The sequence below is a fragment of the Callorhinchus milii genome, unplaced genomic scaffold (assembly GCF_018977255.1).
Source record: "Callorhinchus milii isolate IMCB2004 unplaced genomic scaffold, IMCB_Cmil_1.0 Scaffold20, whole genome shotgun sequence".
Classification (NCBI taxonomy): Eukaryota; Metazoa; Chordata; class Chondrichthyes; order Chimaeriformes; family Callorhinchidae; genus Callorhinchus; species Callorhinchus milii.
In genome coordinates this window covers 11774869-11786341 of record NW_024704761.1, presented here as the reverse complement: position 1 = coordinate 11786341, position 11473 = coordinate 11774869, and the positions used below count along the sequence as shown (strand labels likewise).

At 44.6% G+C, this 11473-nt stretch overlaps 1 long non-coding RNA gene across 1 annotated transcript; it reads left to right on the top strand.

Moving 5' to 3' along the window:
- The first annotated feature begins 7663 nt into the window (after positions 1-7663).
- LOC103171702 lies at positions 7664-10590 on the top strand. Its single transcript, XR_486849.2, has 4 exons — positions 7664-7702; positions 8571-8645; positions 9330-9574; positions 10557-10590. It is a non-coding gene; the product is annotated as an uncharacterized LOC103171702 (long non-coding RNA).
- The last annotated feature ends 883 nt before the right edge of the window (positions 10591-11473 follow it).

The window sequence follows — 11473 nt, the reverse complement described above, 5'->3', positions numbered from 1 at the left end:
GGAAGAGCAATGTAATGTCAATCCCACTCCCCGGCNTTTCCCCATAACCTGCAAACCCGTCCTCCTCAAATACCCGTCCACCGCGTTTTTAAAAGTTGTTATCGAATCGGCCTCCACCGCCCTTTCAGGCGATGCGTTCCAGATTCGAACAACTCGCTACGTGAAAAAATGTCTTCTCACCTCTCCCCTCGGCTTCTTTTAGAGACTATTTTAAACCTGTGACCTCGAGTCACCGAACCCACCAGTTTTTCCCTTTCTAACCTATCAAATCCCCTCATGATTTTGAAAACCTCTATTAGGTCCTCGTAACCTTCTCTGCTCCAATGAGAATAATCCTCACCTCTCCAGCCTTTCCTCATCATCAGGTCCCTCATTCCTGGTACCATCCTCGTAAATCTCCTCTGCCCTTTCCAATGCCTTAACATCCTTCCTATAGTGCGGTGCCCAGAACTGGGCGCAGTATTCTAACTGAGGCCTAACCAGTGTTTTATATCGGTTAATCATAACCTCCTGACTCTTGTACTCTATGCCCCTATTTATAAAGCCAGTATCCCATATGCCCTTTTTACAGCTTATCTACCTGTCCTGCCACCTTCAAGGATTCATTTACCTGCCCCCAGGTCTCTCTGTTCCTTCACCCCCTTAAGATTGTATTACCGCCTATATTGTTCCCCTCATTCTTTCTACCAAAATGCATTACTTCGCATTTCTCCACATTGAAACTCATCTGCCATGTGTCGCCCATTTTACCATTCTGTCTATGTCTTCCTGCAGTCGGCTCCTATCCTTCTCACTGTTTACCCCCTCCCTAACTTTGTGTCGTCTGCAAACTTGGAAATGGTACTTGCTATACCCAAGTCCAGATCATTTATGTATATTAAGAAGAGCAGTGGTCCTAATACCGATCCCTGGGGGACACCACTGTACACTTCCCTCCAGTCAGAAAAGCAGCCGTTCACCACAACTCTCTGCTTTCTGTCTCCCAGTCAGTTCTGGATCCACTGCCACTGTCCCTTTTATACCGTGGGCTTCTATCTTTCTTTCAAGTCTTTTATGTAGCACTTTGTCAAATGCCTTTTGAAAGTCCATATAAACTACATCTACTGCACTACCTTTATCCACCCTCTCCGTTACCTCATCGAAAAATTCTATTAGATTTGTTAGACAAGATTTGCCTTTAACAAATCGGTGCGGCTGTCCCTAATTAACCCATATTCTTCTAAGTGAAGATTTATTCTGTCCCGGATTATAGTCTCCAGGAGTTTCCCCACTACTGATGTTAGGCTGACTGGCCTGGAGTTCCCAGGTTTGTCCTTCTGTCCCTTTTTGTACAGGGAGTCACATTGGCCACTCTCCAGTCCTCTGGCACCACTCCTGTGTCCAACGAAGATTGAAAAATTGTAGCCAAAGCCTCCGCTATTTGTACCCGTGTCTCCCATAGTAACCTCGGCTGCATCCCGTCCGGACCGGGCGACTTATCTACCTTGAGCCCAGTCAACCTTTTCAGTACTTCCTCTCTGTTTATACTTATCCTATCCATTTCCTCTATCCTCTCCTCCGATACTGCGGCATTTGGTGCATCCACTTCTTTTGTGAAGACAGATGCAAAGTACTCATTCAGCACATCAGCCGTGCCCTCTGCCTCCACAGTAAGATTTCCCCCTTGGTCCTTAATTGGCCCCACCCTACCTTTGACTAGCCTTTTTTTCTTGATGTTTGTAAAATATTTTCGAATTCTCTTTAATGTTTCCCGCTAACCTTTTTTCGTATAATCTTTTTGCCGCTCTTATTTCCTTTTTCAAACCTCTTCTGCACTTCCTATACTCTACTTGTGGAGTCCTGTAGCTCAGTGGTTAGAGCACTCGCTTTGCAAGTGAGAGACCTGAGTTCAATTCCAGGCAGAGGGCGAAACCTTGGGCAAGTTTCCTTACTCCACACAGAGCCGAAATAATAATCCCTTCAAAAACCAAAAACAATAATTAATTGGTCATTTTCAATCTACGACTGTTTGTGGGACATTGCTGTGCGCAATTGGCTGCCGCGTTCGCCCACAAATATACAGTCAATTCACTTTGCAGTATGTTCTGTGAAGCGCTTTGGGACGTCCTCCCGACGTGAAAAGCGTTATATCAAATGCAAGGATTATTATTATTATTACTTGTTTGTCTTCTGTATCTTGGGTTTGACATTTGTCATATGCCTTCTTTTTCTGCTTCATTCTAGACACAATTACCTTCATCCTCCAGGGAGGTTTGGATGCCCTATTTATTATTATTTTCCCTTTTGTGGGAATGTATTTGTTCTGTCCCCGAGCTATCTCATCCTTGAAGACTTCCCACTGCTCTTTAGTTGTTTTACCTGCCAATCTTTCTTTCCAGTCCACCTTGGTTAGGTCCCTTTTTAACTCACTGAAATTAGACCTCTTCCAGTTGAGTTTCTTCACCTTAGATGGTTCCTTGTCCTTTTCCATATGCACTCTGAATCTAACGATGTTATGATCAGTATTGCCCAGAGGCTCTCCCACTGAAATCTGCTCCACTTCATTCCCCAGAACTGGATCTGGCACTTCCTCGTTGAGCTGGAAACGCAAGAATGTTGTCCTGTCTGCATTTTAGGAATCTTTCCCCGCCCTTGCCCTTTGCGCTGTTGTTTTGCCAGTCTATGTTCGGATAATTAAAGTCGCCCATTACCAGACTCTATTGGCCTTGCATCTGTCTGAGATCTGCTTGCAGATCTGCTCATCTATTTCCTTCCCCTATTTGTTGGTCTATAATATACCCCTGCCAGCGTAACAGCTCCTTTTTTTGTTCCTTAACTCTAACCAGATAGATTCTGTTTTGGGGCCCTCCAGCACCTCGACCCTTTCCACGGCTATAACCGTATCCTTGATTAACATTGCCACACCCCCTCCTTTTTTTCTTTCCCTATCCCTCCTGAATACATTATAGCCTGGAATATTCAGCTCCCATTCCTGTCCTTCTTTGAGCTAAGTCTCTGTTACTGCTATTACATCATATCACCTAGTTAAACTAGTTTAACCCTCCCCTACAGCATTAGATAGCCTGTCTGCAAGGACATTTGCCCCAACCCTGTTTAGGTGTAACCCATCCATATGGTACAGGTCCCACCTGCCCCAGAACTGGTCCCAATGATCCAGAAGCCTGAAGCCTTCTTTTCTGGACCATTTCTCCAGCCAAGCATTCATATTCTTTGTTCCTGCCATTATGGTACTCATTTGCCAGGGCGTAATCCAGTGATCACCACCTTGGATATTCTATTCTTTAACTTGTTCCCCAGCTTTTGATATTCACCCTGTAGCATCTCAGCCCTTTTTTTTACCAATATCATGGATCCCCACCTGGATCACCTTCTGGATGTTCCCCTTCCCCCTGAAGAATTTTATCCACCCATTCCGTGATGTCCAAGACCATTGCACAAGGCAGGCAACATACCATCTTCTGTTGCAGAAACTCCTGTCTATACCTCTCACTGTTGTATCCCCTATGACAACAGCATTGCTCCTGTTACCTATGTCCCCCTGTTCAACCAATTGGTTTATACTGTCCTCCCTGGAGATATCAACACTCTCAATGTTCAGTACAGAGTACTGGTTTGAGAGTGCTACACTATTGGGGGCATTCTGCCCTGCCCGTCCCCTCTTCTTATCATGCCGGACAGTCACCCAGTCATTTTCCATCGTCTAGTCCATCACATCCTCACAAGTTTGAAGCCCAAGGCTCCATCACCTCAGGGGTCCCATTATCTGCTGAAACCATCCTGTCCCTGAGCATTAACCGGATGCAAGCATCTCCCGAGCCTCAGGGGAGCGATGGTTTCCTCCATCATACTGTCCAGGAACCTCTCACTGTCCCTGATGGAGCGCAGGGTCTGCACCTCGGCTCCCAGCTCAGCTCCTCAGCTGGAGCTTCCTGAGTTGCAGACACTTGCTGCAGATGAAGTTGCCGGGGCTCAGGGCCCTCCATTACTCCCACATGTCACAGACCTCACATTTCACTTACCACATCATCTTCTCACAGAGTGTTTTCTATATATGTATTTTTTATTTTTTGTTTTTTTGTTTTATTTTTGTCAGTGTTATAGTTTCTGACAGTTCCTTGTTTGTTGGTGTCTCCCTGGCTCTGCTGTTGAAAATGACGTCACACCAACGTCACTTTTTCTTTTTTTCGTCGCTCCGACAGTTCCAGTTTACCTCAGCCTCCGCTCTGCCCTGACTCCTCTCCCCGAGTGACCGAGTGCTTACCTCAGCCTCCGCTCCGTCCTGACTCCTCTCCCCGAAATGCTTGCATACCACAAGCCAACCTCTTTTGGTGGGATCAGAAAAGAAGTTGTCATATAGTGACCTACATTCGCCTGTGACTGCCGGTGTACTAACATCACAATGCTGCTTGGGGAAATGTACTTTAAATAAAGAATGCGCGACTGAAAGAACTTTTGAACAGGGCTTAGCTTATACAGAAGGACAGATCGTTGAGGGAAAACTTTGACTAGGAAAAAACATCAAACCCCTCCTCAAGTACATTGTGCGGAGAGGCTGCGTAGGAACTCAGCAACAGATGAAAGAATTACAAGAGACACACAGAATTGACCAGAGTTAAAACAGGCGCTGGAGGAAAGAGAAAGTGAAATAGCAGGAAAGGATAATGAAATGACAGAGTTAAGATCAGCTTTGGGGGTAAAGGAAAGGGAATCCACCGATCGGGAGCTGTACGCAGAGAAGGAAAACCATGAGGCTGAAAAGGTTAAAATGAAAGAAATAGAAAGTAACAATCAGTGCAGTATAAGAGAGTCGGGAGCCATGGCAGACAAGTGGGGCATAGTGGGTTTGGCTTACGCTGAGAAAAGGGGATACGAGGAACAGAAACAAACGGTTAAAAAGCTCGAGGGTCTCCACCCCCCCCCACCCCGCACCACATTACAAGAAACCGGATTTAACCCTTTCTTCCCATATCCGGCTTATACCTATGCCCCTTTCACAATCATCTATTTATCACCATAAAAGTCGAGGGGGCGCCAGGCAGACTTTACTGGTCGATACCGGATCTACTCATACTTTATTTCATACCGATGAACCTAAATCTTTTCACGGATCCACAGGGGAATCATACTTACTTCGAGGCTTTAACGGATCACATCAAGTTGGTGCACGGCTTAAAAATACATCTGTATACATCGGTCCCGCTGCGGTTAAAATGCCCATGAAGCGAGGTTTACTTGGTTCTGATATTTTGACTCGTTATGGAATGATTGTGGATTATACTAACTCGTGTCTGTGGGGCCCAACCTCTCCCCGGGTTCATCATGATTCGACTCAAACAAAGTGTCAACGCTTAGCAATCTATCTTGTTGTTTTGGATGTGTTCCCCCGTGTCGCTGATTAAAGCCCCCGAGGCGTTCCGATCCCGAGCTTCCACAGCTTATTACTGGTTACAATATGGCAATGGCTAAACACAAGTACGATTGTGGGCGGTTCAATAGAGGTGGAAGAAATCAATGGTTCCCCCACGAAACTGTACCTCATTCCGATCGAAAGTCACACTTTTGTACAAGCTGCTATTAACTTACTAGAACAAGGTGTTATACGAGAAGGCACCTGCACTACTAATTCTCCCATTTGGCCTGTCAAGAAACCTGATGGTAGTTGGAGATTAACCATTAGCTTAAATTAAATTCTGTTACCCCAGCATGTTTCCCAGTGGTCAGCGAAATTACTAATAGTTTATCCTAAATATCTCCTAAGTCCAAATTCTTCTCCACACTTGATAGCGCCAAGTTCCTGAAATTATCTGATCAGTACAAATTTGCATTTGACGGACGGCAATACACTTGCACGTGTCTTCCTCAGGGATTTCACAATTCCCCTACTATCATCCATAAACGTATGGTAAATATGCTACGGGGATACCATACTTCGAATGACTCAGCTATTCTCCAGTATGTAGATGACATACTTATAGCAACAGAAACAAGACAACAACACCTCACTCTTTTAACCGAAGTGCTTGCTAGATTACAAGCGGCAGGACTTAAGATTAACCCCCGAAAGATCCAGCTGCTCCAATCCTCTGTGAACTTTTTAGGAGTTACTTTATTCGAGAAAGGGCAGTCACCCAATGCACCTAAAGTGGCCGTTATTCAGAGATTACCGCTTCCTCGAACAGAAACGGCACACCGATCATTTCTGGGACTCGTGGGGTACCAGAGATCGTTTATTCCTCAGTTCGCAGATATGGCTAAACCCCTGTACAATTTTATCAGGGATAAACGACGATGATATACCCAAGCGATAAACAGATGAACACACTAATGCGGTTATGGCGTTTTAAAACAGGTTATTATGCAGGCGAGGTTACTATCTCGCCAGACCCCGCTGCTCCGTTTCATCTAGAGGTAGCAGCTACGGACATCAGCCTTACCGCTGTGCTCGCCCAACAACAGATTCAACAGATTCTGCCTATTGCTCTTGCATCCAGACTTCTTACCGGTGTAGAACAACAGTATGACCCTTGTGAACGTCATCTTCTTGCTACTTGCTGGGCGATTAAACATTTCACCTATATTACCGGCTTACAGAAGATATTACTTCACTCCCCACACACTCCGCTCAATCTCCTGATAATATAATAATAATAATAATTCTTGCATTTGATATAGCGGATTTCACGTCTTCTCGACGTCTCAAAGCGCTTCACAGAATATGCTGTAAAGTGAATTGACCGTATATTTGTGGGCATCACATCAGGCTTGTGATGAAGCATGATGATACCCTCGTCTCCTCACAAAGACTTAATCACTGGATGCTGTTGTTGGTTGATCGAAACATTGAAATCACACCGAGACAAACTACGCTCATTTCTCAAATGTTGCATTATTTCGGAGATGAACACACTTGTCCCCGGCCCTTACTTCAATTTCCTCAGCACCCGGTATCGAAGACTCCCCTCAAAACACCAGTTGAGGATCCACAGCCGATGGATGGCTCATCCTACTATATACACAGAGTGCAGTAAACTGGTTTTGCTGTATTTCTGCCACAAGAAACACTCAAATTGACACGTGTGCCTCACTCCGGTCACTATGCCGATCTTGCATTATATACTGCAGTTACCCACACAGTAAATCAACCAACTAACATTTAGTCTGACAGTGCGTACAGGGTTAACATCGTTATTTTACTCCTGCTTTACGCCTCTAGGGATTTTTGATCTGCAGATAATAAACCCCTTATACATTGTACAAACTACACCTCTCCATATTGGTAAGGTAAAGGCACACTCCTTTACCACCATGTATGCTGGTAATAATCCAGCTGATCGAGCTGCGGAAGAAGCAGCACAAACGGCCATTCGATGGATTCCCCCATTTGATCCCAATGTTCAATTGTAACTGAACGTACCAGCACAGATCTCCCATCGCTCCAGATGACCTCTGTTCCCTATCGTGATGGCATACAGTGGCATACCGATGGCTATAAAGCTCCACCTCCCACCTCAAGGGTTGTGGATCCTACACTCATTCACACTGACTCTCCCAATTCTAAACCCATTCTATTTCATCCCACTAGATCTTCTTCCAGCTCTTCCACAATCACCCTGGTGGAGGACATTCTGCCGCCTCATCCAGTATTGCAAAAGTACTTAGCTCTGTGTGGTGGCCTACTGTGGGTGTTGACATATCTCAAAGGGTAAATTGATACCTCGTATGCCTAGAACAACCCTGGTCCTAAAGTCAACCGTGGTTTATTACAATCTGCTCCTTGTTCTTCGGGGTCTTGGACGCACATCCAGGTTGATTTCATCGGTCGCCTTACTAACACAGCAGGTGCTTATAAGTCATTATCGACAGGTTTAGTAAACGGATAGAGGCTTTCCCTGTTCATGCTGCTACTGCCCTCAGTGCAGTGCGTATTGTGTTGCATGAGGTGATCTGCAGGTGGGGAGAACCTGTCGGCCTGGATAGTGATCAGGGATCACATTTTACTGGGAAAAATTTTGAACAATTAACTCAATTGATGGGGATTAAACACAAGTTACATGTGGCTTTCCACCCCCGATCATCAGGTACAGTGGAAAGAAATAATAGAACCTTAAAAACTCTATTGAAAAAGTATTGTGCAGATCACCCCACTAAATGGGCACAAATGCTACCCATGTGCCTCATGACAATTAGATCGACTCCTCATTCCACAGCGGGGATATCTCTACACCAAGCCAGTACTGGCAGAATAATGTGCCTGCCAGGGGATCTATTAACACCCCTACATCCCCTGATGTTGGGATTTCCGATCCCAAGAGTTCGAAATATGACCCGACAATCCAAGATGGCGCAATAATTCTTTTATTATAAGACAGTGAGCTAAATAGTGTGTAAAGAAGAACATACTACCAGGTAATCCGCGTAGAACAAGAGTGGAAGAAAATTTCTTGGCTGTCATCACGCGCTCGCCCTGGTTTCGCTGGTGTATCTCTCTCGCTCCCCTCCTGCCAGTCAGGCTCAACTGACTTCTCTCTCTCTCTTTTCACTAATTATACTCTTTTCTGAACTCTTACCAGATACCTTCTTCCCTCTCACAACTTGTCCTGCACGTACTCATCCAAATCAACCACTGGCCTGACGGTGTTGATAAGGTGAGTCTCCATTGTCTTGTCTATAATGATGTTATTTGGGACTGGCCTATTGGGAAGTCTACTCCTTCCTAGGCCTGGCACATGATGTTTTGCAGACCTTTTTCTTTCCATTTCTGGCTGGTACCCAAGGTTACAATAACACTTAGGACTCTGCATCTGGAGAGAGTAGAGATAACGGGTACAGTGGTTCCAGCCTGTGCCACATTCCGTTAGTAAGAAAGCTAATTTGGCGGCCATTTTGACCTGTTAATACAATTAATTAAACATATCTTAAAAGAATGTATATAAAAATCTTGTTCTATTCTAAATGATTATAGGGGAATCCCTATATCCCAACAGAGCCTCACCAGAAGGAAATCCTAATTTACAGGGTGCCGTAACAGAGGCTTGGGTAGAACAAATGATGGAACAAATTCAGATTACCAATGAATTTGTGGCACAAACCACTGGTAAATCACATAAACAGATGAAGCAATACTTTGACAAGCAAGTCACAGTATGTGAATACTAAATTGGTGATACCATAATTATGGGAAAAAGGAACAAAATGGGAGGGTCCGATTTCCATAATAGATCAGTGCCTCGGTGTATTTAATACAGCATGAGAGGAATAAGAGGTGCAAATGGCATCATATAAATCAGATCAAAGCTGCTAATCTAACAGATAATACTCTTGATTTACAGCACCAAGATTGTCAGGTGGAATTGGGCGATGATTCTGGCAATACACCTGCACATGATAACAGTAATTCAGCCGACCTCCTGGATCAGCCTCCTAAGACATGTCCGACAGTGATACCGTGACTGAGTCTCATAAAGCCCCATTGGGATGCCGTTAACTGATCCAGGCCCACTTTCAGATGCCGATGGAATCATTTACGATACTGTGGTATCAGAATAACACATATACAGCCATGGCACATGAACAGGTACATGGTCGAACTTTTAATCAGGTATCGATCAAAGCAGCAGCAGGGAGGACTGAATTGGCCTGAATTCACCTTTGCACAAATGTACCGAAAAGGCTCCCCAACACTACATTTGCAGATACCATGCTCATGGAATCGTAACAGAAAAAACGTTTCCACTATCATCGTCGGGGAGCAAATAACTATTGTATACAAGGTCAAAAGTGGACCTGACCCTATATTAACAATCAAGTCACAGAGGTGAAATGGACAAACTCTATCAATACAATGTAATATAATTTTACGGGTATGACGTGGGACGTGGATGAATTGATGTTTAAGGGAAATATGGATGAGCTCTATCTCCCAACAGTTAAAGTTTTGTTTTCTGCTCTATCTGTGGTTAAAACCGGATGAGATAGGAAGGATATGGCAAGTGTTTAAATTCGGTCAAGTGGGGACGCTTTTTATTATCACTCCTCATCTTGACAAACAAGGTTATCCGCTCTGGATCCTCCGGTTCCCAAATACCTATGCCCAACACCAAGGATACTATGCATGTCATTGGGACGAGGAAAGATTAACCCTGTGCCCTACTTTGATATTAGTTCGACGGTTAATCCATGATTTAAAGAAGCGGCCAGACCGAGAAGATCTAGCTCGGTGGCTGAGTAGATAGTATGAGGTGGGGACTCAAGATGTAGTCTTTCGGCCTCAAGGTGGGGACTGTTGGGAGAAGACGGTATCCATATAAAATGGGATTTGAATTTCCCAACAGCGTCATGGGCATATTTTTTTCGGGGATCTTCTATTGTTGATGAGCTATGACCTAAACAAACTCATCACACACGTATGGCAGTTTTGTGTTTTGCACTGCAGTTACAACTGGTGGGCGTGCCGACTCCCCGTGCTGCGCCTCTGGGGATTTAAAGTGCAAGGCCAAGTCTATCACTTATTGGGATCTCTAAACCCTTTGCCTAATGAGTCGCCAAAATTCTTACAGATCATTTTCATGAAGAACCGAGAAGACCAAATGGAAGCAATGTTCTTGGATTGAAGGAAGCATCATACTAGATGTGCAAGACATGCTTCACAACAGTAACACATACGTTCAAGTCTGCAATGAAAGGATGACTGCAGAAGAATATAGAATAATCATCCATGCAGGAATCTAGATACACCAGCTATCTAGATACACAAGCTATGCAATGGCACAAGGTTGGTGGTAAAACAACTGATGACACATATTGGAGGGATTATTATTAGGCTCTGTGTGGAGTAAGGAAACTTGCCCAAGGTTTCGCCCTCTGCCTGGAATTGAACTCAGGTCTCTCGCTTGCAAAACGAGTGCTCTAACCACTGAGCTACAGGACTCCACAGCTTCACTCTTGGCAAGTTCTGCTTATTCATGGGGTACTTGTGTTTCCTATTCTTGAATCCTGTATGCAGTAGCTTGCATTTATTTAGCTTCTCAGTCAATTTGGGCTGTCATCTCCTCAAAAGACCTACCCTTCTTGAACTCAATGTCATCTGATCAAGACCTTCTCTTTGACCATGCCTTCGGTCACCCTCCTTCCCCCACTGCTCTCCACCCTCCCCAATCCTGACCATCCCAGCTCAGGTCCAAAACACTGATTGTCCAGCGCCTTGGGGTGTCCTCCCAATGTGAAAAGCGCTAAACAAATGTAAATTTGTTGTTGTTGACTGTGAGTGTGTGTCTCTCTCTATGTCTGTGAGTGTGTTGTCTCTCTGTGCTTGTGAGTGTGTGTGTGTGTCTCTCTCTGTCTCGAGTGTGTTTGTCTCTCTGTGTCTCTGGATGTTAGGATAAAAAATCCTATGGTTCGAGTCGAATGATCATATTACGTTTGTGGCTAACTGTGTTTATTCAAATAGTGTATGAGTACAGAAAAGAGAAAGCAT